The sequence below is a fragment of the Apostichopus japonicus genome, chromosome 2, assembly GCF_037975245.1.
Source record: "Apostichopus japonicus isolate 1M-3 chromosome 2, ASM3797524v1, whole genome shotgun sequence".
Lineage (NCBI taxonomy): Eukaryota > Metazoa > Echinodermata > Holothuroidea > Aspidochirotida > Stichopodidae > Apostichopus > Apostichopus japonicus.
In genome coordinates this window covers 15,041,482-15,055,692 of record NC_092562.1, presented here as the reverse complement: position 1 = coordinate 15,055,692, position 14,211 = coordinate 15,041,482, and the positions used below count along the sequence as shown (strand labels likewise).

Sequence of the window (14,211 nt, the reverse complement as noted above, 5' to 3'; positions counted from 1 at the left end):
CAGGATATATGTTAACAATTGTTTCTCTATGGGATTGTAGGATCACAGGATATATGTTAACTGTTGTTTCTCTGTAGGTTTCTTTGTAGGTTCACAGGATATATGTTAACTGTTGTTTCTCTGTAGGTTTCTCTGTAGGTTCACAGGATATATGTTAACTGTTGTTTCTCTGTAGGTTTCTTTGTAGGTTCACACTGGGGTATATGTTAACTGTTGTTTCTATATGGGTTTCTCTGTAGGTTCACGGGATATATGTTAACTGTTGTTTCTCTGTAGGTTTCTTTGTAGATTCACACTGGGGTATATGTTAACTGTTGTTTCTATATGGGTTTCTCTGTAGGTTCACGGGATATATATTAACTGTTGTTTCTCTGTAGGTTTCTCTGTAGGTTCACAGGGTATATGTTAACATTTGTTTCTCTATGGGTTTCTTTGTAGGGTCACAGGATATATGTTAACAATTGTTTCTCTATGGGTTTCTCTGTAGGTTCACGGGATATATGTTAACTGTTGTTTCTCTGTAGGTTTCTTTGTAGGTTCACACTGGGGTATATGTTAACTGTTGTTTCTATATGGGTTTCTCTGTAGGTTCACGGGATATATATTAACTGTTGTTTCTCTGTAGGTTTCTCTGTAGGTTCACAGGATATATGTTAACAGTTGTTTCTCTGTAGGTTTCTCTGTAGGTTCACAGGATATATGTTAACTGTTGTTTCTCTGTAGGTTTCTTTGTAGGTTCACAGGGTATATGTTAACTGTTGTGCTATGTAAAGCAATAAGATAGCTTAATTAGCATAGAAATACAAGATTCAAAGTTGTTTACAGTAAAAGACTAAACTCGATACTACCAGTAGGAGTGTATTCCGTTTCACACTGTGCAATCTGCCGACATTTTTAAAGTGACTAAGTTCCCTGCCTTGAAGTATTGAACTGATCACAATCCTAGAAACAATTAAACGTTAGACATTTACATGTCTCAGAGAAGGATAGTGATTTGAAAGTGTAAGTACAGTGTCAGTTCAAACTTTGTGACCATTATTTAATATTCTAGCATATTTGAGAGCTATACATGAAGACCTCTAAGAGGAACTATAATGATATGGTTGGCAGAGTTGGAGGAGGGGAATGAAGGGGGTGGGGGGGGGGGAGAGGAGGGTGTTCTTTTTATAGCTGGCATTGAATTTTAACAATCTTTATCAGAGTTACACCCAAATATGCTAGAAAAACGAAAAATGGTTACCAGGTTAATGATTGCCAGAGATGATTTGTATGTATGTATACATTACTATTGCTGGGATCTCTCTTTTAATCTTATCTGTTGTTTTGATAAATTTAAGTTACAAAAAAACTGAAGGTAATTATACTACCTTAACGATTCGCAGAGGCCTAATAAATTAACTTGCAGCATAAAGAATTGAAACTAAATTGTTTTTATAATGGAAGTTAAAGCTACTTTAGGACAAGTGTTACAAGACAGTACTATATAGGACACCCAGAATTAAATGTTTAAACCTTTTAACAAAGGAAGTAGATATTATGATAAACACATGATAAACGATACTTCTCCCCTTCCCCCCCTCATGCCCCCCCTCCATCCCAACAGCTAAGAAACAGCCTTTCACTATCAGCAGTCCTTTGTCTAAGATTGGCTGTATGTCATGAAGTAGCACTAACTTCCTCAATACAATGATCTGAGTTTCTATTCGACTATGTTGTTTTAGAAAGCATGTGCACCTTCGTCCACACATAGCTCATTGAGACTGTTGTGGATTCTCTGTAGCTTCACAGGTACAATGTTAACTGTTGTGCTATATGCAATGAGAATAATAAACAATACTGCTCTCCTCCCCCTCACCCTCATCCACCTCCCTCTAATGCCCCCCTCCATCCAACAGCTAGAAAGTAATCTTCCCCTACTTCCAAGATGTTGCAGCTGGGATAAGGACAACATATACGAGTCTGAAAACCATTCCAGAGAGCCGGATTTAGATAATGGTCGAAGGCTAATTATTAATAGTTTTTCTTTACTAATTTTAAATTGGTTTGTTTTCGTCACTAAAAAGTGGTGCGTCTTGTTGCCTGATTAATATAAACATTGCGTACATCTTTGCTGGCTTTCAAAACTACTTCAACAGTAACAGGACAAAGACAAATATCACTTCCTTGTGGTAACTATGACATCACACGTCCTGGCAAAAGACTCGAGGGATAAACATGCTTCCATATCTCGCAAACTAAACAGAAGGCTTCTTAGCCTGTTTGGAGAGTTTCATCGTTGTTCGTTCTAGTCGTATATAATGATGATCAATGGGTTCATTTTGCCGTTCCTACTGAATGCAAAGCAAATACTAGTTTCCAGGTTTAAGTGATCGGTCAGGGCTTGAGTACTGTTTAACATGCATTTATGTCCAAAGCTTCCTTTTCTGAACAAGAGGAAACAAAGAGTTGCCTACCATGCAACTTTTAAGTTTTGATAAGGAAATGTTGAACTATGCACTTCATAGTTCACAGAGAGAAACTACACACAAATGCAAAAATATGTATATTTCTATTAAAAGAGACAGGAAATTAAAAAAATCCAAAATAGTGTGTTTAGTATATAATTATATACATTATAGCCTGCAGTTATTCCAACACTTATAAGGTTTGGATATTTGCACAGTGCAGACACCCTCCCTCTAAATGACTTGTTTTCAGCTTAGTCCCATTTCAGATGATCCTGGTGATGCTACTGGTTGTAACAATTACATGTGATGGAGAGAAGAGGAGGTATGGGTGTGGGAGCAACACAAGGATCTCCTCCTAATCCCCCTCCCTTCCTCCCTCCCAACCCCCTATCTCCCTCCCCCTCTTCAATTTTTTTGATAACTAGTTAAGATCAATCATGTGATAAATATCAGTATATCATACATAAACTAGTATGGTCAAGAACATTACGGAAACATCATCCATGTTTTTGAGAAACCATCGTCTTAAAAGTACCCTTGCCATCCCAGCTGTTACAGCACGGGCAACAGGGATCCTATTTATCATAAGTCATAGCGGCGGATCAAATTGCAGCAATTTCTATCCTCCCTGTCCCCTCCCGCTCTCCTCTCTCACTCTTTCAACCTCCACCAAAGGATCTTAACCCCTCCCCTCCCCCCCTCCCTGTTTTAATTCGATCATGAATTATCACTGTTTACAGGTCTCACACTCTACTCACTAATTGTGTATATATTCCTCCTTAGCAACTGTAGTCTGATTATGTGAACATGAAATGTTTTGGATTTGTGTATTATATTTCTGCATACAGTAGTTTAAAGGGTACCTCAGGCATCACATTAACATATACAGACCATCCATTGGTTTAAATCTATGCATGGAAGTAAGTCTCTATGTAAAGTTAAGTCCATTTGTAATAGGTGTAACAGTGTAATCATAGATATTAGCTGTGGTATAGGAAATGGGACGAGGGAGGTGGGATGGGGGGTTAGGGTGGGGGGATGGGAATTGTATTACATTTATACACCCATTTTACTGCAACAGGACCTGTTTATTAAATACTGGATCTGTCATCATTTCATGTTATCCCTTTACATATGAATATATACATATTTGAAGAACAAGAAAAAACCTCCCCAAAAATCTGAACATTATAACTCTCATTAACGTACTTTCAGCATTTTTAATGAAATTAATAAAGGTAACTATCTCGATTTTCAATGTCAGACAAAGTTTAATAGTTTTGACCTATTCTGTCTCAAATGACTTGAAATATTTCTTTTGTCTGCATTTGTTAATTGATATGTTTCCTACGGCTGTAACAATTGGAAAAGTAACTACAAAAATTCCCACTTGGGAAAGTTTGATATTGGAAACTGAAAGTTAAAGTGGAAATCCTTAAGACAACATACATATCATGCAGTTTGCCCGACATATGCAACCAATTTACAATAGTTGAAGCCACTTAATATGACAATTGCATGTATGTATTCATGGCCTTGTCTCCATTCATAAAGGCAGTTTCATGTCTATGGAAATACTACGGGATAACAATTCAGGGATCCTGGTACAAGGTCTGAGATTTGGGAGGTATGATTGCAAAGGGAGGGGGGTGAGATGGGGGTGGGGGCAATGAGTCAGACCAATGGGCACCATTATATAATATATACCGTGGACGGTGGCACCATGCATGGAAAATGTCATTGCTCTAAAAATTATTGGCGGGCCATGGGCTCCACCTTCTCGGTGCTAGGGGGAGAGGGAGGGGGAGGGGGCATGTGACACTGGTGTATAAAACATCCATGGTGTTGTCTTAAATAGCATTTCTATATAAATACAGGAATGAATTTGATCTTTAAATGCCATAATTATCTAACTGAAGAACTCTGGGACAAGTTTGGTACTACAGTCGAGTTTATAACTACGTGATCCCTCCTCTTTAAAGCATAATTGGTTTCTCTCCTACACTCTATCCCTTAGCGAAATATATCTAAATGATGACTGCATGCGACTTTAAACAAAAGAAGAAGAAGAAGATGAAGAAGTAAGGTCTGCCTTAGAAGAAGGGCAGGAAACAGAGATTATGGAAACGTAAACAAAAAATCAGTGGTAACAACATTATCAATAAATACTTAGGAGAGAAATGAATAGGCTGCATTGACAGATGCTGGATGTTAATGGAAACAAACACAAGGGTTGGCAGTTTATCCTGCTTGTCAACGCTCCGTAGCAGTTTATACGGTAGACACTCCAATAGATTGATACCAGGAAGAGAAACTTGCAAGTAAACAAAAGGAAGCTAATTAACCAGCTAGTAACGAGGAATACGCACGGAGATCGGCTCATCTAGCTCTAGCTTCAATATAACTCCCTGATACTTCCTTCTTTCTGTTTTCGAAAAGTAAAATGTTAAAGTTTGCAACAACAGTTTATTGTAATAACATCAGAGAGTTTAAAGAGATAGCTTTGGTTCCAGGATTAGGGTGAGTGCTAAACTGAAAGAGATGAGATTACATAGAATAACCTATTTGAACAGAGAAAAAGTCAAGAATTTGCAGGAGGGGAGAAGAGGTGGAGGTATGTGGGTGGGGGGGGTGGATAGGGATTGAATTGTTGTGTGCTAATCCAAGAGGGGGGGAGATCAATTTCTTGAATTTGAATTTCTAGAATAGTAATAATCAGCAGTTATTTTTACCATGCTTACATGACCACGAATGTGGGAGAAGCCCGCAATTTGGATTACAAGTTTTATGTTGGGTGGCTTCCAATTCAACATTTTAACTTAAAGTTGGAATTTTTTCAATTTCAGATGGGAAAGCCGTAGATTGCTCTTGAATGAAAAACCCACCTTACTATGACCCGGCCAGATTTCGAACCCTGAACCTCCCGATTGCTAAGCCTCATTGCTTCAAATGCCACGGCCTTTTATCGGCTCTGCCACAGCACCAGTGGATGTTCCCAATGTGGATGCATACTTTAATGCTTATTTACTTCCAAAGTACTTTGTTTTTGTGGTCAATAGGAAAAAGGAAACACCCCAAAAATGACCAGCTCAGCAATGTTTGATCTTTTGTCGATTGATTGCCAAATGTGAAGGACGAGGGAGAAGTTGTTTACTTTTGAATCTGCTGCAGCTTTGGGAAATTTACCAAATTGTACTTAAGCATTATAGAGCGGTAAATATAATAGTACGTGAGTCCTTGACAACCAAATATTATGCTTCATGAGCCATCAAACAAATATTTTATTTTTGTAAGCATACTAAGGGCTGTTCACACTTTATTGTTGTTTCCAATAGAAAAAAAAAGAAAAAAAAAGTAGGCTTCATTGTGTTTTGGTCTTAAACTAATGGCAATCTGTTACAGTAGACTTACATGGTAATGAGTTGAAGACATTAGTTTGTTTGATTCTTGCATTTCATTTTCCTTGTTTATAACTAATTCTCTCTTAAAGTGGTGATTAAATGCTCACAGTTGTAGGTGTAGTCACAATCTCCATTTTCAGAATTTAGCTCAAGATGCACCTAATTTGATGAGGCTTAAATTTAAATGCCAGACACAACTTAACCCATATCCAATAATAATAAATCTCCGGGGGGGGGGGGGGGAGGGGGGAACAATGTGAGACCAGCATAGTAGGCTGCTAAGTGTGCTGCTAAAAAAAAAAAAAATTCGTAAAAGGCAACCCAGTTGTGTTAAGGAAATACCAGATGCAATACTTTTGAAGTTAGTAACAGAACTTGTTAGCATCATCAGAGGCAACAAGAGCCAAGAAGGACCCCAGGGACACCTTATATTATTCCCCCCCCCTTCCGTCGTTACCCTTAACCAGGAAGCTTACTTAGTATGCTGCAAATATATTGAGGGTAGCAGGAACGTAATTGTGATCAAAATAAATTGATTTAGACAGACGTGAGTGAGCTGTATCGTTTTCATTATAATGACCTAATTTGACCCATCATCAGTTACTTGGCGTAATTCCCAAGTAATACATTCCTTTATTTCCCCAATTATTGCTGTGTCCTTATGTAGGCCATGTATGGCTAGCTAGTAGTGTATATTTCATTTCAGATGCTTGTAGGTGGCTTAATAGTGGAAGTAGCAGCATATTAGCCTACATGTCATATCCCATTTGAATTTCGCACTAAACCTTCAGAAAAATGTCATCTTTAACTGTCATTGTAGAAGCTTTTACCAGGTGAACGGTACAGGCATTACCTAATAGCTGAACCATTGAATACTTGCTGTACCATGACTGGTGGATGTAAATGTTATCTACAGGGAGGGGGGGGGAGGGGCAATTCTTCAACACTTAAAAAAACCCTCTTAACTCATTGGTAAACAAATTTCCTATGCTACTCTTTGAGGGGGACTATAAAGCAATTTTCACACCACACAAACTTCCAGTCATGCTCTATAAACACACACGCTACAAAAGCTAAATGCATAATGGTTAACATATCTACAAAGATAATGTTCTCATGTTGCCAGGCTTTCTGGCACTTTTCCTGACAGAAGAATAGATTTGACGGATGATTGACTCTATATGGAGTACTCAACCCTATAGTATGTTCTACCCCAAATACAGTGTACCATCAGTTTATTGAGGTCACGTCGAATCTTGTTTCAACCCAAAATCTTTGCTCGCCTTAAAACCTTTCATAGCGAGTGGTTGTATTTAGTTTAATCTAATCTGCATATATGACTCTGGGCTGATGTTGCTATGTTATCAAATGATTACAGACTGATTACGTGCTGAATGAAGATTATATTATATTATATATTAATAACCACAACTGTTCTTGAACTATACAACATTTGGAATTTTAATAAGAATTTTACTTAATTGATTTGAAATATAAATGGAAGACTAAGTATATATAGGGCATACAATTTTTGACTATCACAATAGTTCTACGCTTCTACCTGAAACATCAAAAGAAGGTGGAATCTAATACTGTGTAAACATCGTCTTTTGAAGCGAGATCCAAGGTATGCCGATAATTCAATGTTGAACTTACTCTTTATTTTTTTAGTCTGTGACTTTAAAATGTACTTTTCTACGGAAAACTAGGGTAAACTTACAAAGGCGCATGAGGCATGAAATTAAAAAAAATATAAAAAATTTATCTATTGATCAAAAATTAACTTTAGTGAAGACGAAACCTAAGACTTTTCAAGAAAGAGAGCTAGACCGTTCAAAGAAATATAGAATGTTTTTGTATAATTTTTTACGTTTTCATTTTTCGGGAGGATCAATTAATGGGCAAGACGACTTAAATGGGATTGCTAACTGGCACTGGCAGGAAAAAGGAAAATGTAACTGACTTGAGCAGATAATGGTTTGACTAAACTTTGTATGGAATGTGAATGTATAATTCTCATTTTAACTAAAAAACTTGATTTCTTGATCAAAGTTTCAAAGCTTGTAATATGGTTTAACAAATAGGCTTACTATATATTCTGTCAGTGAGGAAGATAGTGGCATGACAATTATCAGTGTTGAAGAATTAACTCGTTTTGAAAAACATTAGTGAAAGTGGCTGGACTACAAAGTTTAACACAACATGGCATCGGCAAAGGTTACCAAAGACTTTTGAAGCCAAAAGCAAAATAAAACAAACAAATTGTGACAGAATTATTAAAATATATATGCAACAATGGATTTATGCACACCATTAGGCATGAAATCATCTTAAGATTAAGGTGACTGACAACTCAAGTACATGCCTTTCATGGTATATTTTCTTGCCAAAAATATGTTTTTTTTTTATAAATCCTCAGACAGAAAAGAACTGTAATTCAAGATGAGAATTGAATCCTCCCCAAATTATTTCCAAAATACAAGACCAATGAAATAATCTACTGGTCTGCATATTTAATTTCCTTTCCTTTCCTTTTTTAATTTTATCTTTTATATTTTCATGTATTACATGTAAATTTCATAGCATGTAAAATTACATGTAAATTTGATACCATGTTTTTGGCATTGAATACAATTATTCTACCAGTATCCATGCACAGTCTAAGTCATGTAACAACATCCACGTACACCAAGCTTCGAAATTGGCTAAGAAATGCTAGAGAATTGTACAACAAACATAGCACAAATTCTTATAACTTATTAAAAGATTCGATATTGGCCGTCAAAATGTCACTATGGCGATGAATTTATTTCTATGTTCATTTGCCATAAAATTGTTGCCTTTTCTGTGCCTGATCTAATTTGTTTCTGTGACCATACTTTCTGATAGGCTACTTCCATGATTACATGATTATGCAGGATCAACTCCAGTGGGGTAGCCAAAGGGCACTAGTCCGGGGTTTACATACTCCCTCAAATATTTGTCTGCCCCTCAAAATGGTCAGTTTTTTTGTTTTAAATTCAGAAAATAAATTCTGCCTGCCCTCCTGGAAATGCTTGGGTCCCACGTCGTTATAAGCAAACTCCTTTGTCTATTGTTTTATACTGACTGCAATGTAAACCAGTGGCTTAATCCCCAATCATTTTATCTTGATGCATTGGGACTCATTTGGAAATTTGAATCATTTTCAGGAAACATCATCAACTGCTATTAAAACTTTTGAGCAAATAATTGAAACTATATAACTTCCATCCAGAAAAAAAAACCCCAAAACACCCATCAAACGATTGACGATTGGAAAATATATTATTTTCCAATAGAAACTACTTGACCTGTTTACATTTCTACCTGACACTCCGACGCTGTGCAGTTTCCACACAAGTCGTTATAAGCCATTAATCTTGTAAACACTTCCGTGTATTTTGCATTTGTTTTCTGGGTTTTCTCCCATATACATATATATGTGTATGTATACCTGTTGCGCATCTATGGCGTAATGCCTCACGTTTGATCTTTTCCTTGTCGTTTTGCCACTTTGCCCACATTATTCGCCAAAGTAAGAATTCGTGGCAAACGGATCGTTTCAGAAATTACTTTGTATTCCGTGCAAACGTCACTGGATGATGGAACATTTGATCAAATCGATAGGACACTCCGTCTGTGCGACTGACTGCCGGAATCTAGCCTCAGGCAAACCTCGTTTGAGTTTCAAGACGGCTTTTTCTTCTCTCTCTCTTCCCAAACGAGAGAGAAACAATATGGGAGAATTGCATTATTTTTAAAAATAGTGAATCAGTCCGCGGTGTTGTCTATACACTGCTGTTGAGATGGATGCAACTGGTGTGCATGGGCTGCATTGTTTATGCGCATCTTTCGTGGACTTAAAATTGGAAACCACTTCATGTAGCTCTCTCCCTCCCTGCCCCGGGCAAAATAGACCCCCGTTGATTCTGAAGCTTTAACTCTGGCTTTAGATATTTCAGATGCTAGACTTTTTTACAAAGGAAAGAAGAAAAGGGTTGGCTGCTGAAACATTGATAAAGGTGATGCGTGAGTTTTAAAGAATAAGACTTATTCACGGAGGAGAAGAAGAAGATGAAGAACAAGTTGGCTTTTAAATAAATGATACGTAGATGAAACTGTAAGAAATAAAAGTCCTTTTTTTTGTTTGTGGTTTTTTTTTGGAGATGCCTCGGGGAGATATCCGTCAGTTGCAACTGCAATTACATCAGAACGTGAAATAAAAATGTCATCTGAACAATCATGGCATCTGGTTGGATAAATAGCGCTGCAAAATGCATGTAGTCTTTGTAGCGAGAGAGTCGGAGACGGCAGAGAATACACGGTGGTGATGATTGGGCAGAAGATGGGAAATACAAACGATAAGACATCCGGTGACAAGATGGAGGAAAAATATAGAGATGGACAAAAGACAACGGATGGTCATGGGGACAAAATACAATGCGTGGTAAACAAACCATAGAAGAGACAAAAGAAGGGACATGGTATTAGCTAGATAAGAGATGAAATATGGATAGGACAAAAGACAATAGATGGCCACGGGGACAGAAGACAATGCGTGTTAAACAACATGAGACAAACCATAGAAGAGACAAAGAAGGGACATGGTATTAGCTAGATGAAGAGATGAAATATGGAAGGACAAAGACAATAGATGGTCACAGGGACAGAAGACAATGCGTGTTAAACAACATGAGACAAACCATAGAAGAGACAAAAAAAGGGACACGGTATTAGCTAGATAAAGAGATGAAATATGGAAGGACAAGACAATAGATGGTCACAGGGACAGAAGACAATGCGTGTTAAACAACATGAGACAAACCATAGAAGAGACAAAAGAAGGGACACTGTATTAGCTAGATAAGAGATGAAATATGGAAGGACAAATGACAATGGCTGGTCATGGGGACAGAAGACAATGCGTGTTAAACAACAGGAGACCAATCATAGAAGAGACAAAAGAGGGACATGGTATTAGCTAGATAAAGAGATGAAATATGGAAAAGACAAAAGACAAGATAGTCACAGGGACAGAAGACAATGCGTAGTAAACAACAGGAGACAAACCTGCATAGAAGAGACAAAGAAGGGACACGGTATTAGCTAGATAAAGAGATGAAATATGGAAAGGACAAAAGACAACGTATGGTCACAGGGACAGAAGACAATGCGTGGTAAACAGTATGAGAAAAACCATAGAAGAGACAAAAGAAGGGACACGGTATTAGCTAGATAAAGAGATGAAATATGGAAAGGACAAAAGACAATGGATGGTCACGGGGACAGAAGACAATGCGTGGTAAACAGTATGAGAAAAACCATAGAAGAGACAAAAGAAGGGACACGGTATTAGCTAGATAAAGAGATGAAATATGGAAAGGACAAAAGACAATGGATGGTCACGGGGACAGAAGACAATGCGTGGTAAACAGTATGAGAAAAACCATAGAAGAGACAAAAGAAGGGACACGGTATTAGCTAGATAAAGAGATGAAATATGGAAAGGACAAAAGACAATGGATGGTCACGGGGACAGAAGACAATGCGTGGAGAACAACATGAGACAACCATAGAAGAGACAAAAGAAGGGACACGGTATTAGCTAGATAAAGAGATGAAATATGGAAAGGACAATGGATGGTCACAGGGACAGAAGACAATGCATGGTAAACAACATGAGACAAGAGACAAAAGAAGAGACACTGTATTAGCTAGATAAAGAGATGAAATATGGAAGGACAAAAGACAACGAATGTTACAAACTACAACATGTTGTAACAAGTTTAGATAAGCAATGCATGGAAAACACAAAAGAATTGGTATTAGGATTAGAGATAAAATATCGAATGGACAAAAGAATAAATGGGATACTTTTAATAGGGCAATGACAAGCTATCAGACTTGATGTGAACTAAACATAATTATTAATGAATGGAAAATTATCGAGAAAAATGAGATGATTTAAGTGAGAACTGTAAGAGACCAGGGAGATGGTATAAGAGATAAACATTAAAAAAACACTTAAGAAACAATTAATGTTAATTGGGTGCAATATGAGAGAATAAAGAAATGAGATCTTAAATAATATGGTTATCCTGTACAACCACTGTGACCAAATAAGAAAGTTGTTTGTAGTTCTTAACTTGTATTCGATAAAAAAATAAAAAATAAAACAAATTCTCCCATTAGAAATGAAAGTGCATAAATTTGACAGCCATTTTGTTGTTTGGTCGTTTATACTCATCTTCTGAAAGAATACAGAAGAATTCCTTTAATTATCTGCAAACATGTATGACATTGTTTAAGTACAACCCTGGCCTTTGTCATCATCATCGTTATTAGTCTATTCAATCAAGACTTTTGGTGATGAAACAATCTTATTCCACTTAGGAGATTATCATAGTTTTTAAATTTTCCTTGATTATTAATTCTACATAAGACTGAAGATTTGAACAATTCTGAATATGAAAGCACAGAGCGTACTTAAACTATCCATCCTTGAATATTTAATGACTTTATTATTTATTACAAAATTTATTTTCTGTAAACAGATAGCGACCATTTCAGAGTCCATTCCATGCTAATACAACTGTACTGTGACAGGTATGTCAACTGTATGCAAACACTTTACTTCTATCCATTCCTGTAAATTGACTAAAATCGCAGCTTTTGAAATTACTTCTGACCTTTTATTGGCAATCATAGTAATATGTTGTTATCTCTGTATACATGGTTCATAACACCTATGAAAATTTAACTACTATTATTATTCTTATTATCATCATTTTATTATTCCTGTCTTCCTGAGCTACAATACCATTTTTTAATAAAACAAGATTTCTGGCAAACTCCCTTTGTCAGCCATTCATTGATAAGGTAAACAAGTCAACAAAGCAAAAACTACAGCACTTAGGGGGACACAATTGACTTGCTATTGTGAATATTACATTAGTGTCCTTCATATGGGGGAATAGGCAAACACACAAAGCTGTTGATTCAATACTGTCTTAGTGTCCCTTAGCATTAAAAGTACAGACACATGATGGCCACTGTAGCATATTAGGGGACACATAATCAACAAATGAAGATTGTAACAGTGTCCAGCAAAAATATATTTTAGTTGTTTGGGAATGTGTCCTAGGGAATGAATAATAGTGCATGAGGGTGTGGGAATGTGTTAGTTGTTTAGCAGGATGTGAACAGCTTAATTAATATATAAGAGTTATAGAGTCAAGTTAGTGGATACAGAAATTTGCAAATACATTCTAACGTTTCCTCAGAAGGAGTACAATCATAGTAATAACTGGCTTAGCAATTGTATTATAAGGTGTCATAGTGGCCCAACTTGATGGTATTTTTCAACTAGTAACTTACATTATGGTAGAGAGTAATAGAGGGAGTAGTTGAAGGCTTAAATAGACTTGCGTATCTATGTATCCCTTACATTTGTCAAATACTTTCCAAAAGCAAGAAGAAGAAACACAAAGGGAAAGTTTGTTCTGTCAACCACCAACCACTATTAGACAAATCTGAAAAAACTAAATTTAGTTTCTGCAATTTCAGAAATATATGCAAAATAATATATACAAATAAAGTGTGTGTATATATACAAAAAAAATGTGTGTAGGGAGAGGGGGTTGGGTGTGAAATCATATATGTTTGTTATATAGATGATGACATTGATTACTATGCTTCACAGTGTTAATACAAAACAGAACAAATTTGTTGCCAGGAGAGATAAATACTTTAAAAAATATGTCTTTGTTCCCAGGTGTGGATCTAGGATCTTATGAAGGGGGGGGGTGGGTGGGAGTGAGGGTGGGGGAGAAGAAAAGTTTAAATGCCAAATGGTACAAGCTGAGGCATATTCAGTCTATATACATTATGTCTATTGTTATTTGTTATGCTAAAATATTTTTTTTGTGTGAGGTTGAAAGGGGAGGGAGAGCGGGGGGGGGGGTTACACACACACTACACACCTACTAAACCTCCTTGGATCCGTCTGTTTCACATATATGTTAGTCGTGATAATTTGGTTTGCTTTCCCCTTGACTATTCATCAGTTCATCTTCGTATGCTGCAAAAATGAAACAAAGATATTATTTGTGTGATCCAGTTTTATTTTATTTTTGAGTGCTTGCAAATTTTGATAAAATTTTTAGAAATGCATGAATCAATGACAAAATGCTACTTTACGAAAAAAAATAAGAAGGAATTAAAACACATATTAACCGACTGGGAGATTGCTTAAAAATGCAAAGTTGCTGTTAAAATTGAGGTTAATACCCGAGTATTATCCAGGCTTATTATTAACATGTTATTTTATTGTTTGGTCACAT

At 36.6% G+C, this 14,211-nt stretch overlaps 1 protein-coding gene across 10 annotated transcripts in view; it reads right to left on the bottom strand.

The window, feature by feature from the left end:
• Positions 1–14,211, bottom strand: part of LOC139979448 (uncharacterized) — a 266,786-nt gene that overhangs the window by 23,328 nt on the left and 229,247 nt on the right. For 5 of the 10 annotated variants that reach the window (XR_011797169.1, XR_011797163.1, XR_011797165.1 and 2 more), the window contains one exon: positions 13,852–13,949. The exons of 3 other annotated variants lie outside the window; for them this stretch is intronic. The gene's annotated coding sequence lies outside the window, so the exon portion shown is untranslated. The remainder of the gene's footprint in view (positions 1–13,851; positions 13,950–14,211) is intronic. 2 more of the 10 variants (XR_011797168.1, XR_011797175.1) reach the window with 1 other exon arrangement.